This window comes from Salvelinus fontinalis, chromosome 41 (genome assembly GCF_029448725.1).
Source record: "Salvelinus fontinalis isolate EN_2023a chromosome 41, ASM2944872v1, whole genome shotgun sequence".
NCBI lineage: Eukaryota > Metazoa > Chordata > Actinopteri > Salmoniformes > Salmonidae > Salvelinus > Salvelinus fontinalis.
Genome location: NC_074705.1, coordinates 16547984 through 16565614, shown reverse-complemented (window position 1 = coordinate 16565614; position 17631 = coordinate 16547984).

The following is a 17631-nucleotide window of genomic DNA, read 5'->3' as shown; positions in this document are numbered from 1 at the left end:
GTAGCCTGTAGTCTCTGCACTTATCCCGATGCTCCTCTTTAATGGCTTCCCATGTTGTGCAGGGAAGGATATCGACGGCTGGGTGAAAACACAGGGCCAGGGCTGTCCCAGTGGTGTGTGTGGGGGGGTGTGGGGGGGTGTAAAGCTTGCAAATGTACACTATACAATATACAGTATGCACTGTATAAATCTTTAAAAAAATAAACATACATGAGGCAGCTTTTGTCAAAACATGCCCCCCTTTTTTCAGGGAGAAAATCTGACTGAGGGACTCTTCTCCCCTCTCTCTCTCACTCTCTCGTTCTGTCTCTCTCTCGTTCTGTCTCTCTCTTAAGGAAACAAGATATGGCGTAGTCAGTGAGTGTACAGTAGGTGCCAACAATGTCTAATCACACTCTTTCCTTTCCCACAGATCCGCCGCGTTCCTTCGTTCGTTCGTTTGTTCGTGTGACCAAATTCCTTGTGTGCTAGCTAATTAGGCACATAATATTACTGCTACTACCACTCCTGACAGGTGCTACTGGCCACACACACACACACACCTTCCCTGGCCTTGCCGCCTCTCACACTCACAGGCAGCATTGCAAATAAAAAGACTGGAGAATAACAAGAAGACAAGATGTGTTCATTTCAGCTTCCATCTGTTTTTACAGAACCGATGCCAACGTCTACATGTTCAGGGAGAAAAGAGAAGAAGGAGAAAGAGGGGGGGGGGGGGGTAACCAACAACAACTTTGGGAAGAGAACAAGTCCTTGGAGATAGAGAAATCAAATTAACTGTGTGAAAGATTTGGTACAGAGGGTTGAGAACACAGGCGGTTGGTGACACCTTAATTGCGGAGGACGGGCTCATGGTAACGGCTGGAGCGGAATGAGTGGAATGGTATCCAATACATTAAACACATGGTTTGATGCCCTTCCATTCGCTCCATTCCAGCCGTTATTATGAGCCGTCTCTCAGCAGCCTCCACTGGTTGAGAAACTATAAGAGTAATGCTCTACCCCACTGTTGTATTTCAGTACTCTTTACTCTACTGTATGTCTGGCAATATGTATCTTTATGTTTAATTATCATAACCCATAGTATCTGAAGTCTGTTCATGGCTTATGTTTGCTCGATACTGCAGTATTAGGAAATGTACAAATGGAAACAGGCAAAATTGGCACTTTTCAGCGGTTTACACCTGTTGTTTACGAACCATATGACGAATAACATTTTATTTTATTTGCACTCTTCCTCATGACATGGTTTAAAACGTTTATCCAAGTCATTTTTTTCCAGTCAGCTTCCCGTATTACTCACATACCAACCACAGAGCTTTGTAGACATTGAATGATTACAGTGGGGACAAACGATTGACTTGTTCCATGTAACATTAGTTTCCTTCCCTCTTTTATTTGATCAGAGCCAGTTGAACAACGGAGCAATTCTGGTACCGAGTACATAAATAACAATGACCTGAGGATGGACAGCTTTTCTGACAGGCCGATTCGGTTTCTTCCATCTGTTTTGGGTACAGGGATCTTTCCACAGACATGGCACTGGGGTCCAGTAGATGTTGATGTTGTCAAATGGGCTGAGGAGTAAAAGTTGACAAGTTGACACCCGCCGTGAGTTTAAGGTGGTCCTCCTTCTCTTCTTCCTCTCCTGAGTTTGCCGTGTCAACATCGCAGGGACACTGACTGCTACATTTCAGGTGCACTAGACAGGAACTACTCATTGTTTTTCCAAATGCAGAAAAAAAAGGAAGAGTGATAAATGTCTCACATAGTTGCAGGGACGCTCATTCTTTCTCAGGGTGCAGGATGGTATTCAGAGTGCGCTGGCTGCCAGGGTATACACCGCTCGACCAAAGATCTTTTGTAATTTCAACGCTTCCCTCACTCCTACAGCGAAGGCGTAGGAAGACGTGGTATACTTGTATTGGCGAAGATAAATAGTCAATACGCAGCCCTCTGACAACCCGCAAAGGCCTCCAGCCATCCTGTCTCCAGCTAGAGAGCCAGAGACTGTAGCGTACAGGATGGTGTGGGAATCCACATTATAATTGTTTGTTCAATTATTTTTCTTGGATGCCGCACCTGCACTCTGCCAAGTGAGCTCCAGAGAGTCGCTCCGCAATTAGGGCCTGTAGAAGCTAGCTACAGGGTTCTAGTTAAACGGCTCAGAGAGAGAACCCAGAGGGCGAATCAGATAAATACCTTTTAGTGCTCAAGGTAACAAGCAATGTGACAGTGAAGAGGCACACTGGGAGTAATTTACCGTTATTTGTCTTTGTCTATTTGTCAGATTTTGACCCTGCTCCTGACAACATTCCAGAGGCCTGTGTCAGCCATATTGTGTTATCTTTCCTCTTGGTCTAATTGAGACCTATTACCAACGTTTATAAGCTAGAGAAGGCAGATTAGGTGGGATGATACAGTAGGCTAGGTTACCACCACTGAGCTGGCTGTGATGTGTGATGCCCTCGAAACATTTGTTATGTTTGAGAATTTCACGGATAAGCCCGTGAAGTGTACCAAAAACACGTGATCACATGTGAAGTTAATGTGATAACAGGTGACAGACAACATGTAAAGTAACATGTGATAACATGAAACTACACATGTGAAAACGTGATCACATGAAGTGTTCCAAAAACACGTGTTTTCATATGATTTCACATGTGAAATTTCATGTGAAATCATGTGTTTTGTCTGTAAGGGAGTAACTACAGCAGCTCAGATGTTCGTGGAGATTGTAAATTGTGATGTTTCTGCGATGTTTCAGCATCATTAAATCAAATCAAATGTTATTGGTCGCATACACATATTTTGCGGATGTTATCGCAGGGCAGCGAAATGCTTACGTTCCTAGCTCCAACAGTGCAGTAATACCTAACAATACAAACAATACACACAAATCCCAAAAATGAAAAGAAAGGAATTGAGAATTTTAGGCAAAGGAGATGTATTTTCAAGAAATGCAAAGGTCGTTCCCTTTTTCGATCATTTTGTATTTATTTATGGATTATACATTCGATTGCAAGAATAGTGCATGCATATGAACAATAGGCCTACACTATATATGTACAGCACTGTATGTATAAATACCTACTTTCCTCCTTGCTTTAAATATCCCCAAGGAGGTCAGGGTAGTACACGGAGGTCGAGTTGTATCTTAAGATGGTGTAAAGCAGAATCAGAGGCGATGTCACAACAGCTGAAAGTGTCAGTCACAGAATTATAACTTTTTTTCCCTCTCAGTTCCTCCGGCAGTGCAGCTGCCTAAATGAGGGGGATTAAGTTAACACCCTGCTTAGAGGAAGAGCAGGGCAGGATTAAAGCACTGGGCTTGGACATAGCAACCATTCAAGCAAGCACCGCATCCTTTTTAAAGGGAAAAAAGCCAGTGGTGCACAGCGCTCACTGGGATGGTGCAGTTGAGTTGCCTGAACAAATACATTGACAAGTGTATGGCTGACAAAAAAACATGGAAAAACATGTACGCAGTGAACACAGAGAGACACACACACATGCATGCAAGCACATGCACACGTCACACACACACTGCGTCTTTTGCTCGTCCTCAAGCAGATTTGCCCTTGGTTCCGGGCCTGGGGGAAGCTATGAGTCCACCCACTGGAATAACTAGCAGGGTGAGAACAGGTGGTCAAACCCTTACATGGTGAAAAAATGAAAACACCTGCTGCCTCTGAAACCCAACCCAGGTATTCCATCACATTCCATAACTATTCCTCATAGGCTATACTGTATATGCTGTTCACACAGTGTTCACATTCTCCCCACAGTAAATCTTTTTATCCCTGCTCGGGTACAGTCACCGACGCCAAAACACTGTGTGAATTGTGTTGTAAAAGTTACACTTTCACACTTAGACACTTACATCTCGTGCGATTTGAACTTTTGACTTTAAAAAAACGAAACGCATTTATGGATCACAAATACATGTGAGAATGTAACTTAAATATTAAACTCATTTTAAAATGCGGATCAAAAAAAATCCCAAACTCAATAAGCTCCAAATTGCAATTGCACGTGAGTTTTTCAAGGTACTTAAATATATTCAAACGCACCATTCTAAGTGAATTGAGTACAAGCAGAATTCTGGCACGCCCTGATCTGGTTCACCTGTCCTTGTGCCTGTCTCCACCCCCTCCAGGTGTCGCGTATTTTCCCCAGTGTATTTATCCCTGTGTTTCCTGTCTCTCTGTGCCATTTCGTCTTGTTTGCCAGCGTTTTTCCTTTCTCCTATTTTCCCCCAGTCTCTGTTTGTCTCTCATCCTCCTGCTTTCAACCCTTGCCTGTCCTGACTCCGAACCCGCCTGCCTGACAACTTTGCCTGTTCTGACAACCAGCCTGCCTATCCCCTTGTACTGTTTTGGACTCGGATCTGGTTTCTAACCCCTGCCTGGTCTGACCTCGAGACTGCCTATCGTCTGGTACTGTTTGGACTCTGACCTGGTTTATGAACTCTCACCTGTCCCCAACCTGCCTTTGCCTGCTCCCTTTATTATAATAAATATCGGAGCTCAACCATCTGCCTCCTGTGTCTGCATTTGGGTCTCGACTTGTGCCCTTATAGAATACACTCACTGATCCTTCTTTGTCATATATCTGCTGTAGGATCTCTCCCTGAGAGACACGGAGCGACCGATCTCCACTCATGTCACTTCCATTACCCCGAGAGTGACCATGACACAACGGCATCGGACACTACAGTGATAGATGCCTTTTCGTCTTCCCCAGTCAAGTCACATGTTCTGGTCAGAGGACAGCTATAATTGCTAGGACAGGTGACACATAAGTGGAAACCAGAATATGATGGGAAGACGGCTTGGATCATAGGATCTGTACTTCACTTGCCAACTAAAATAGATAACGTAGCTTGAATAAGTATTATATGAATCCACTTTTGCTTAATGACGTGTGACTGTTTCCGTATGGATTCAAATGATAGATATATCGCTGTCCTTCATTAATATATTATTTCAATTGCAGCACTTAGCTAAAATGTACAGCTCAAAGGTAACTATGGACAAATAAGGAGCAATCTCCCTGTAGAAATGATGGAGGTCAATGTCATGGCAAAACTTCACAGAAGCGTAACACGTCGTAATGAAGCACCCTTGGTAATCTGTGACAGAATGTGCATATTTCCCTGCACATAGTAGGAGTAGTGTAGGTGGATGATCATTAGGGTCTTTTGATTATAATTATTCCACTCTGCAGTATTCTTCTTACGCCCATACAGTACGATTTCAAAGAAAGCAATTGCATGTTACTGAATCCCATGTTGTTTATTAGTTCGGGGTGTTGTCAGTGATGGGAGATGGAAGAACAGATAGAAATCCCAGTTCTTCAACTGAATGTCCAAAGCGTGTGTTGTTACAACACATCTGAGCCAACTGAGCTTGTGATATTGCTCCCCCAACTAAGGAAAAAAGTGCAAAACGCTGCTCTATTTGAACCCAGGGGGTTGCCGTATCCAATTGTGTTCGTCAAGGCTCCGATTCATCATGTCACAGAGGCCTGATGTGCTCCACACTGCTCTCCCTTTGCATGCTCTAAGTCTTTTCTGTTCAACTTCGACTTGTCACCGCAGAAAACACACATAAGAACTCTTTCGCAAACACTCCTTGCTCGCTTACTTCTTTTTCAGGAATTCTCCCCAGAGCCCGGAGTTTTCCCCTCTCTGTCTTTATCTCGCCGTAAATGTTGACGGACCAGTGAACTTTGATGTGGTCCATGACAGGCTTATAGCTATTTTGTAAAGTGTGCAGAAACACAAAAAGTCTTCTGGTGTGGTGGTTAGGCCATCATGGATGCATGGCTCTGAAAGAGAGCGAGAGAGAGGGGGGTAGAGAGAGAGGAGAGGAGAGGAGAGGAGAGGAGAGGAGAGGGTCCCAACAAACCATCAATAAGAGGCCTGTACTGTACAGTAACTAACACTGAAGCAGTCTACATGAGACCTTTAGGGAAAAAAGACCACGATTTATGACATTTTAGTTCAAACTCTGCTACCCTTCTTTGTGGTTGCCTATTGTAAATTAATGAGGGGTTCTTCAGCAGATCTGAGTTGATGGGTATGACATGAGACCCCAGTAGAGTTTGGAAGATATGTTGCACCATGGTTAACTTGATAGCACTTTACTTTTTATTTATTTGCTTCATGTCTTTGGATACAGTATGTGTGATTCTACCTATAAAGCCAAACTCAGTAATTTCACAAATTAAAATATACCTGACTGTGTGCAAATGCACCTTGTTCTGCCTATTCATGTAAAATGTCAAAATGACTAGACAGCTTTTATTTTATTTCCTCTAGATGTATCACAATCCTTCCAGGGGCCTGCTTGATATGCTGTTTCCTGCTCTTTCCCCCCTACCTCTTGACTTCCTGTGGGAACCTCATTTGATGAACACCATTTCCCAGACAGGCTCATGAAGGGCATGTTTGACACATTGTTACATGACAAATCCTAAAGACATAAAGACAGACACACACAAAGGTGAGAGCTGACAATGAAGTGCAACGCTTTCAGGGTCCCGACCTGCCTTGGCGCTGTAGTTTGATGATGTCAAAGCCATCCGGACTGGTGAGGATGCTGTTCTGACTGACGGAATTAAGGAACAATGGATGGGGCTGCTGTGTTATTTGGGGGAAAAAAGTGGAAGTGAAATAGAAACATGAACTGACTTTTTGGGGAGGCAGGCACCATGTTAAGTTACACATGTTTTAGGGGGAAAAATACAGCCATCTGAAAATTCACACACTAATATCTGCCATACAATATTTTCTATGAAATGCTGATACTTGTTAACTCTGAAATATCTGATAAAATATTAAGATATTTTTTGAAAATACACCTCTTGAGAGTTCATAAATATGACAAAATCATCTTCAACGCCAGAACTGCAAACATTGCACAAAGGTCAGGTCAGAAGAGACGTTCATTATTCAACTTTCTTAAAACGTGACTACTAATGAAGCACTGGCATTCGCTGTAACAATCGGTAGGAAAAGGGCTCAGGGAAAAACGTTAGAAAGAAGAGAGATGAGATGACATATTTACAGACTTATTGCATCCTTTGTCCAGGCAGCTGAGCTATTCCTTTCCCACGTAGGAAAGAAGAGTAAGAGTAATTCATACACATTTTCATCTCTCTCCCTCCCCCCTTCCCCCCTTATCATTCAAAGTCGTCATTTTGGTTCCCATGCATTCACCATGGAAAAGGTCCCAGGTCTTTTTTGTTCTTACTACCGCAGCAGATAACATTCACATAACTTGCAGTCAGTGAGAAGCCAGATCATCCATCCCCCACCCCCTCCTCTTTCTCACATCCTAAAGTAAACCTTTCTGACCCACATTTCCATCGCCACCAGTTGTTTTTTTCCAATCTTGGGACTTCACTTCAGTTTAATTGTTTGACAGTAGTTTTCCTGCTTTTTATGCCACTTAAAAAGAAGGTGCTGCACATTTCTGAGACAGTAATAACATTCCCCTCGAGTGGTTCCCTGGGGGGCGAGTTCATTACAGCTCATAGGCAGGAAAATAAACTGTCTAGGTTCTGAGACTAATGTCTACACTGAGAAATTAGGAGTTCGTAGGCTACAGTAGGTGGAAGTGCCAACTGCCAACTTTTTCATGACTTATCATTGTTTTACTCAAACATAAGATACAGTGGAGGTATAGTAATATACCTTTGTGAAGGGATTCATTAGTTGAGTTGACAGGGTAGGATAGGGGGGGGTTGAAAAAGTGCTGTTTTGAAGAATTACACTGGGTGGCAGCACTGTGACTTCATCAAACCTCTGTGTAAAGTGCTTGTGAGTTGTGGCTTTTACAGTCCATCAAATACAGTATTCGGATAGAAAAACATATAATTATCATACCTAAATCGGTCTTTAAAAATAAAAATATATTTCAAGATTTTGCTATGTAAGGAAATTCAATGTGTTTAAAAATATCACAAATTATTCAAATTAATGATGTGTTGTTGATGAAAAACTGGATAAAGGATGAAGCATCATTTTCAGAATCTTACTAACAAAAGAGAAGAGAAGAAAAGAGAAGAATAGAAAAGAGATAAGATATGAATCATATGATTGCTGATTTGATCTATAGCAACAACTGCTAACAAAAAGTTGCCAGTTTAATAAAAATAAATTACCTCAGAATGCAGACCGCTGATAATGAGATGTTTTCTTCTCAACATAGTGAAAAATAAATCCAATACATTCTAACACAAGCTTGCATGTAGGTAGAAATGCATTCTAGCTGAAGAGAATCACCTTGCAATACTGTGTGAACATCTTATTCATCAAAATTTTATGAATATTTTATTTCAAATAAAATAAAATGTTATTGGTTGCATACACGTTATTGCACGTTATTGTAGCAAAACGCTTTGTTCATAGCTCCAACAGTGAAGTAATATCTGACAATAAAAAATAATACATGCAAAATCTAAAGTAAAATTATGGAATTTACAAATATGTAAGGGATAATCAACGAGGGGCTATATGTTCTATGGAAAATAATGAACGACATGGAAGCTATGTTCCACAACAAACTAGCGAAGTGGAACTAACCTTCCACAGAGCTACAATATACATTTTTGAAATGCATAGAGCCCCAAGTTGATTATCCCTTTTACACCATGGCTATAATTTAACACATTTGCCTCTAGAAATGTGTTCATTTGCTGGTAGACGTGTTCAACATCCACTGAAGAAGCTATCAAGTTTACTAGATAGCTACATTAGTTGCCTTAGTAACAGAACAGACCTGCTAGTTTTGCTAAACAAACCATCAGTCCTAGCTTGCTATTATGAAAAGCAAATTAAAAAATGCTAATAATGTTTTCAATTCGACTTTAACTTTCAAAAGAAGATCAAACATAGAACATGTAAGAGTGAACTAAAACCATTGAATTCGACTGTGCTGAATCACCATCCGTTATAAGGAATTATACAACGGGTGTGTCTAATCCCGAACGCTGATTGGTTAAAACGGCATTCCAGCCGGTATCTATTCCAAGTTACCACCGGCTAAATCTATGACATTAAAATGCCTATTTACTCTGTTCCATCTGACTGCACAATCCCCTGTCTCATCAGCCCAGCCAGGCAATTTATGAACTTGATCTCCACTATTAAAAACATCTGGACATTATCTCACATTTATTTTAGACAAACATTTAGTTTTCAACAATGGAGATTTGTATAAACCTTGTTGTCTGTCTCTTCGACGTTTGCAGCATTGTTTCAATATTCAAATTCGATCTCCTGCTGTCCCATAGTAACGAACGAGTTGGGAGTCAGGACGAGACAGACAGACAGGCAGGCAGCGTTTCTCAGCCAGTCAAAATCATGAATCAGCTGGCATCATTTTGTAAAACCTGTTTGGCTAGGGGGCAGCATTTTCACGTTCGGATGAAAAGCGTGCCCAGAGTAAACTTCCTGCTACTCAGGCCCAGATGGGAATATATGCATATTATTAGTAGTATTGGATAGAAAACACTCTGAACTTCTAAAACTGTTTGAATGATGTCTGTGAGTATAACAGAACCCATATGGCAGGCAAAAACCTGAGAAAAATCCAACCAGGAAGTGGGAAATCTGAGGTTTGTAGTTTTTCAACTCATTGCCTATCGAATATACAGTGTCTGTGGGGTCATATTGCACGTCCTAAGGCTTCCACTAGATGTCAACAGTCTTTAGAACCTTGTTTGAGGCTTCTACTGTGAAGTGGGGGCGAATGAGAGCTGAATGAGTCAGAGGTCTGGCAGAGTGGCATGAGCTGACCACGCGCGTTCACGTGAGAGCGACCTGCGTTCCATTGCAATTCTAAAGACAAAGGAATTCTCCGGTTGGAACATTATTGAAGATTTATGTTAAAAACATCCTAAAGATTGATTCTATACATCGTTTGACATGTTTCTACGGACTGTAACGGAAGTTTTTGACTTTTCGTCTGGACCTAGTGATCGCGCGTCATGAATTTGGATTTGTGAACTCAAGGCGCGAACAACAAGGAGGTATTTGGACATAAATTATGGACTTTATCGAACTAAACAAACATTTATTGTGGTACTGGGATTCCAGTGAGTGCATTCTGATGAAGATCATCAAAGGTAAGTGAATATTTATAATGCTATTTCTGAATTCTGTTGACTGCGCTACATGGCGGATATATGTTTGGCTTGTTTTGGTCTCTGAGCGCCGTACTCAGATTATTGCATGGTTTGCTTTTTCCGTAAAGCTTTTTTGAAATCTGACAAAGCGGTTGCATTAAGGAGAAGTATATCTATAATTCTGTGCATAATACTTGTATCTTTTATCAAAGTTTATTATGAGTATTTCTGTAAATTGATGTGGCTCTGTGCAAATTCACAGGATGTTTTGGAGGCAAAGCCAAATGTAAACTGAGGTTTTTGGATATAAATATGAACTTGATCGAACAAAACATACATGTATTGTGTAACATGTTGTCCCGGGAGTGTCATCTGATGAAGAATACCAAAGGTTAGTGATTAATTTTATCTCTATTTCTGCTTTTTGTGACTCCTCTCTTTGGTTTGAAATTGGCTGTATGCTTTCTGTGACATTGGTGCTGACCTAACATAATGATATGTTGTGCTTTCGCCGAGAAGTGTATCTTTAAAATGGTGTCTAATACTTGTATGTTTGAGAAATTTGAATTATGAGATTTCTGTTGTTTGAATTTGGCGCCTTGCAATTTCATTGGCTGTTGGCGAGGTGTTCCGCTAGCAGAACGGGGTTCGTCAAACGAAACGAAGTGCAGCTAGTTTGCATTCTTTCCAGCTTCAGTTTGAAGTGGTTGTGTTAGCTGTGTTGTCGGCTATCTCCTCTGAACAACAGTGTCCACAGCTGCTATGCCACGGCTGAACAACAGAGTGAGCACATTTTCTATGCCAGGTGAAATCGCGCCTCATTAGCTCTTTGTTATGGATGTTTCCAAATAAATGTCACTAGAAAACAGCTTAAACAAATGTAAATTCTGCAACTTTGCTGTTATTCTGGCAGCACTTTTTGACATGACTGTAGCCTAAGTTAGCCGTAGTTGGCTAGCTAGCAAGCAAGGGATAGGAACGTTGCCAGCCGGTATGGCCATGGAACATTTAGAACGAACAACTGGGTACAGAACAAAAAGATACAGATACAGAACAAGAAGACTGAATGACTGGGTCGTGTCTCTGGCAACTGAACCAATAGAACAAACAACCAGCTGGCTTGAGTAGCAACCCTAGATATCTGTCGGGATTATATCTTGTGGAAGGATGAAGTAGCGTGAATAATTTCATCAAAATAAAGTTTTTAATGAAAATATTTCAAAACATTATTTGAATATGTTGGTCATCCGTATAAAAGTGATAATGCCCTCGAAGCCGGTGTTTGGAGGATAACCTAATAACCCGTGCCAATATACTGTATGTTCCATACACTGGCTTCTTGGGCATTATTACTTAAATAATGCACACTCTAGAATGCCCTTAAAGACAAAACAACAATTCCATGGTATAATTAATGCCAGATGAGGTGTGGTATAAGGCGAATATACCATGGCTAAGGGTTGTTCTTACCATGACGTAACACGGAGTACCTGGACACAGCCTTAGCTGTGGTACTGTATAATGGTCATATAACACAAGCTCTCAGGGTGTCTTACTGCTATTATAAACTGGTTACCAATGTAATTAGAGTAACAAAAAAGTATGTTTTGTCATACTAGTAGTATACGATCTGATATACCACGGCTGTAAGCCAATCAACATTCAGGGCTCGAATAACCCAGTTTATAATTATAAATATAAAATGGCTTTAGTTCATTGTTCCATGTTCTATGTTTGATGATTCAATAAATATGTAATCGCATCTCTTCTTTCAAATATTTTTTATTATAAAAATGATTATAAAATGGCTTTAGTTCATTCTTACATGTTCTATGTTTGAGCTGCGTTTGGAAGTAAAAGTTGAATTGAAAACATTATTGGCATTGTTGAATTTGATTTTCAAAATAACAAGCTAGGACTGATGTTTTGGTTAGGTAAACTTATCACGTTTTAGGGAAGACCCAGATGCAGACAGTGTCAAAGTAACAAAAGTTTATTACTAGAACAGGGGGAGGCAAAATGACAGGCCAAGGGCAGGCAGAGGTCAGTAATCCAGTGTGGCGTGACAAGGTACAGAACGGCAGTCAGGGTCAGGGCAGGCAGAATTGTCAAAACCGGGAAAACTATAAAACAGGAACTAGAAACAGACAGGCGCAAGGGGAAAATGCTGGTAGGCTTGACAAACAAAACAAACTGGCACAGACAGACAGAGAACACAGGTATAAATACACAGGGGATAATAGGGAAGATGGACGACAACTGGAGGGAGGTGGAGACAAGCACAAGGACAGGTGAAACAGATCAGGGCGTGACACCGCAGGAGATCGAATTTGAATATTGAAACAATGTTGCAAATGTCGGAATAGACAGACAGCAAGGTTTATACAACTCTCCGCTGTTGAAAACTAAATGTCTAGATGTTTTTAATAGTGGAGATTAAGTTTATAAAATGCCTGGCTGGGCTGATGAAACAGCGGATTGCACAGTCAGATGGAACAGAGTAAATAAGCATTTTAACGTCATAGATTTAGCCTGTTGTAACTTGTGGAATAGAAACCGGCTGGAATGCGTTTTTAACCAAACAGCATTCAGGATTAGACCCACCCGTTGTATAACAGACCGTATACCATGGTTATGACAAAACAATTAATTTTACTGGACTAATTACTTTGGTCAAACAGTTTATAATTGCAAGAAAGCACACCGGAGGTTTATGGTATATGGCCAATTCTGTATCCAGGCACTCCGCGTTGTGTTGTGTATAACAACAGCCTTTACCTGTGGTATATTGACCATATACCACAGGTAAAGGTGTGAAATTTTGTGAAAACAACTGTCAACTACATTTGTTATTTGTCATGGGTATGGTTATCTGTTCTTTTGAAGAAGTTATGGACATTGCTATATCATTGCATGTACATAAACCTGAACTTTTACCATTTCCATGCTTCACAACATCAACATATCTGTATTCATAACTAAGCCTACCGCAAAACACAGTAATGTGCCTTAATAACATAACTTAGCATATCTTATTGAGTGAAGGTTAGTAATTAAGGGGTTTAAAGAAACTGTAGTTTGGAAAATGTCAAAACATCATGTCAATATCACAGATGAATGCCGGTTTTAGTTCAAAAGATAAATATTTTTGCATAATCCTTAATATATACGAGAAATAGCTACCACATTTCTTTAACTCTTTAAAAAATATATTCATAGGTTAAGTAATGGACAAGCTGATGGAATTTTTGAAAAGCCCTTTAATGAAAATCGATTCTTAGCATTTCACTAACCTAGGATGCTTTACATGTATAATGAACCTGTTCAGCATTGGTAATCAAAAACCAAAATGAAGAGAACTGAATCTTGTTAGAACCATCTACCCTTCATCTCCTGTTAGCATTTCTCCTACGGGAGATGGCCAGCTATTCATTTAAGAGGTATGTCTCTTAAATTACCCACTTCTTTCTGGACTGTACTTTCTGTGATGCTAAGGCATTAGTTGAAACTTTTTCCACAAATATTTAATCCTAGCATTGACTGGCAATGTTGTCAGACCTCATGACGGGTTTATACCGTTATTACAAGCCTTTCTCTGTCCATAGCACTTTGGATTATTCAAGATTATGTTGTAATCCGTTTAATCCTCATTGCATTAAGATTCCAGTCAAAATACTGGAACAGTAAAGTACCACTCAGCAGCAATGAAGTCTTAAGCATGTTAGGTGATTGGGGAAGCTGTCTTAATTTCCCTTTCTCTTATTTATTCTGTGAGAAAAGTCTACATTGTCAATAGACCGATGAGCAACAGTTCCATTTGCTCACAGCAGTGACAATACAATATTTCAAAAGGACACATCCCTCTCATCCCAAATCACTACGAAAAACACATATTTACCAAACTCGAAGAAATCACAGAGAGACAAACCAAAGAAAGGAGGAATATCACGCTGGGGGGAAAAGGCATGAAACACACTGGGTATGAAAGAGTACAAAATGATCCCTGAAACTTTCAGAGGGAAAATGTGTTGACGCCAGAGGAGCACCCCCCTGTTTCTGTTCGATCGTAACCTCTGAGGTTTTATCATTTCACCAACACCACTGATATCCTCCTTCTGTACTGTCTGTATAACCCATATCTCTGCCCCATGCATGTCCTGCTGAGACTAAGAGTGTCTCCAGCCAGGCTTTGCATCTCTTTGCTCTTCTCATCAAAGACAGATAATAGGCTACAGTCTCTGGACCACACTCTGTCCAACATTTCCCAACTCTAATGCAACCGTTGTCTGGCTTGGCTACCAGGCTGATGTCTAAATACTCTTGGACATGAACGCACATACAGATATAGTATTTTTTTTCCTTAAACATTCTTGGATGCACTACGCAAAGAGATGTACTTTAAGTCACTGATGTAATATTCAACACATGAAATTAAGTGAGTATAATGAGTAAGCATTTCACAGTAAAGTCAACACCTGTTGTATTCGGCGCATGTAACAAATAAAATGTGAATTTGAGAGCGAGAGGAAAGGGAATCCATGGACTCGCCAGAGGGTCTATCAGATGCCGGTGATATACAGCGATGAACAGGACGGAGCAGGATTAGTTTGGAGGGAGTTTAACATCGCCCTGGCCTGGCCCTAACATGACTACTGATGCTGTGTTGATCTGCATATTTCTCACCACAAAAGAAGTGCACATTTGGCTTCCAGAAATGTTTTTTTTTCTTCAGCCAATCTCTAATAGCTACTTCTGTGTATGTGAAGGGGGGGGGGGGGGGGGGGGGGGGGGGGAAGAGCTGGGAGCTCAATTAAAGGGTTGGCTGGTGGTTGGGTGTTTGTGGTCGAAGCTGAAACGTCATATTGTTTAACATCTCCTTCTTTACCCTGGAAACAAAATAGCAAATGGACGAAGATCTTATGTGGAGGATATCTTGTCTTAACGCTAGAAGGCTAACAGTGTCGTTACATACTCATACTGTTAACGCCAGCAGACAGAACTCAACAGCCAGTATAGTACACTTTGAGAGGTTGCGTGTGGACTTGAACAGACCATCCTGTGAGGGCTCAAATGTTGTTTATAATGAATACGTTTTGACCTGGGAACTATAAGTATTTCAAAGCAAAGTGTTGTACATTCTTGCATGTTATGTTTAGAATTTCTGTTGACGAAACAAGGGATAAACTGGACCTAAATTGCACAGCAGTTTAGTCCCAAATATAGCATTCATGCAACCATTAGCAAAGATTGTGTTAAAATATTTCCATAGAAAACCTTTTTACTTTTTAGAGACGTGTGTGTACCGTCACTGTTTCTCTCCTGTTGACATTGCAACATAGAGAGAGTTTCCTCTAGCCAACCAGAAGTCTCTCTGACTGAGGGGAAAAGTAGGTTACAGTTTGCTTTTAGGACATATACAGTCACCCACATGACCCTGGCTGGGTTCCTAGTCCCAGACCCCCACAGCAGATTGGCCCCCTATCCCCTTTCTCCCCTACAGCCTGACTGGCCTGGCCTGTAGGCCACAACCACCGGTCAGAGTGCACTGGCTGCCTAGAGTGGCTTTCACATAGCGACAAACTCAAACATGGACCCGAGCTGTCTTTATATAGTTGTGGCATGTTGTTTTTCTCCTTTTGAACCTAGACTAGCAGCCGTGCGGCTGTGGCTTGTCTCGAGTCCCTGACTTCCATCCGGTGGCGGTGAACAATCTCTATTTTGGAGGGACTGCCTGTCTGTTGTAGTCAATGATTTCATTTCTTTGCATGAGTATGAGAGGGTTTGATTGGATTACGGTAAGGGCCTGTTGCTGTGAGCTTGGGACAAAGTTAGTTGATAATACGTCTGACGTTTGCCTCTTGTCCGGTGACCTATTTCAGGAGTTGACTTATGTAGCTTACACAGCTTAGTAGGCGTCTTACCTAAATGTTCTGCGGACAAAGTGTAATCATGTGGGAGAGAGGGATCTTCATTGAGATAACACTGGGAGGATATGTGAGAGTATAGATTATAAATGAGCATTTGTTTTGGAACTGCTCTTCCAATATCCAGAGAGATTTGCAGGGAACACTGTCTAAAAATGTTGATGTTACTTGCCAAAGTACTAGTGTTCTTTAGTTTACATAAACCCTAGTATACACATGCCATAACACAGGAATATTTTTGTCAATAGACATATACAAAACACTTTTTAGCCCAGCACAAGGGACTATGAGAAAGTGCCCAATGTTTTAAAGAGGTCGGCTCTCTGGGCCAGTTGAAATCCGTCTTGAGTAGAAATATCCACTTTTTGCCACGGCTCCCAGGACAGTGTGTTTACCCTTGTTCAGCTGGAGTCCTCAGACCTACCTCACTCTAAACCTGCGCTGCAGGACAAATAAACAGGAAGACCACAGGCGCTTGGAGACGAGCCACACATACAGTGCTGCAAACCAGAATTCACAGTGTGCTGGATTTATTGAAGCCCAGTCCGTGTGGTTTTGGGAAAGGTTCCATAAAAAGGAATAAACTACTAATCCATAAAAAGGCATATTGGTTATATGATACACCACTTAGGTACCATTTGAAAAGGCCTTAACATTTTATAATCTCTCCTTTTTGGTCGATCTGGCCTTTAGTTTAATAGAAGTTTACGAACAGAGTATTTAACAGTAGGGTTCACATTATAAAAGAGCAAAGAAATGTTGCGTAAGAGACATCCATCTAAAGACATGAGAAAATGTAGGTGGTTTCTATGTCATTATAAAATAGATCAAATCTGTTCGAAAACAGATATAAATAATAAATACAAAATGACCAGAGACCAAGCTCTCCTAGAAAAATGATAAACAAAAGGCTAAAAGATGAGGCTCAGTATGCAGAATACTCTGTTGTGCGTGTAATAACAACGAGCGATACTTGACTGAGAAACCTTAGTAAAACTATGCAAAAAGAATTTCATAAATAAAAACAATTCTTCACTTGCGTCCTAATCTTGTACGAAGTTTTTCACACACAAAAATGAATTGCAATCCAATAGCTGATGGTATTTCTTTGGAATGAAAGACGTGTCAAATGGTTGTACTTCATCTTCTTAATTGTGAAACAATTGTAGGAAAGGCCATTTTGAAATGGTCATTTGAAACGTTCTCTGTTTCCTGTGGCTAAAAACCATCTCTTTGAAGAGAGGGCCAAATAACAGGCACTGGAAAACAAAATAGAAAAATAACTTTAATAAACCCCATGATTGGTCTTCTGTGTTCTCCTACAACTGTTAGAAATGAATAATATAGCGAGCATGAAAGAATCAGTCTGCATCCCAAATGGCACCCTACTCACTTTGTAGTGCACTACTTTGACCAGGACCCGGGTCAAATCTAGGGGAAAGGGTGCCATTTTGAGCACAACTTAAATCTTCAAAGGTACACTGTCTTTACCCCTGTGCGTTTTTGGAGCTACTGAAGTTACACAATGCGTGTGGAAGTCATAAAGATACGTCTAGCTCTGAGGAGA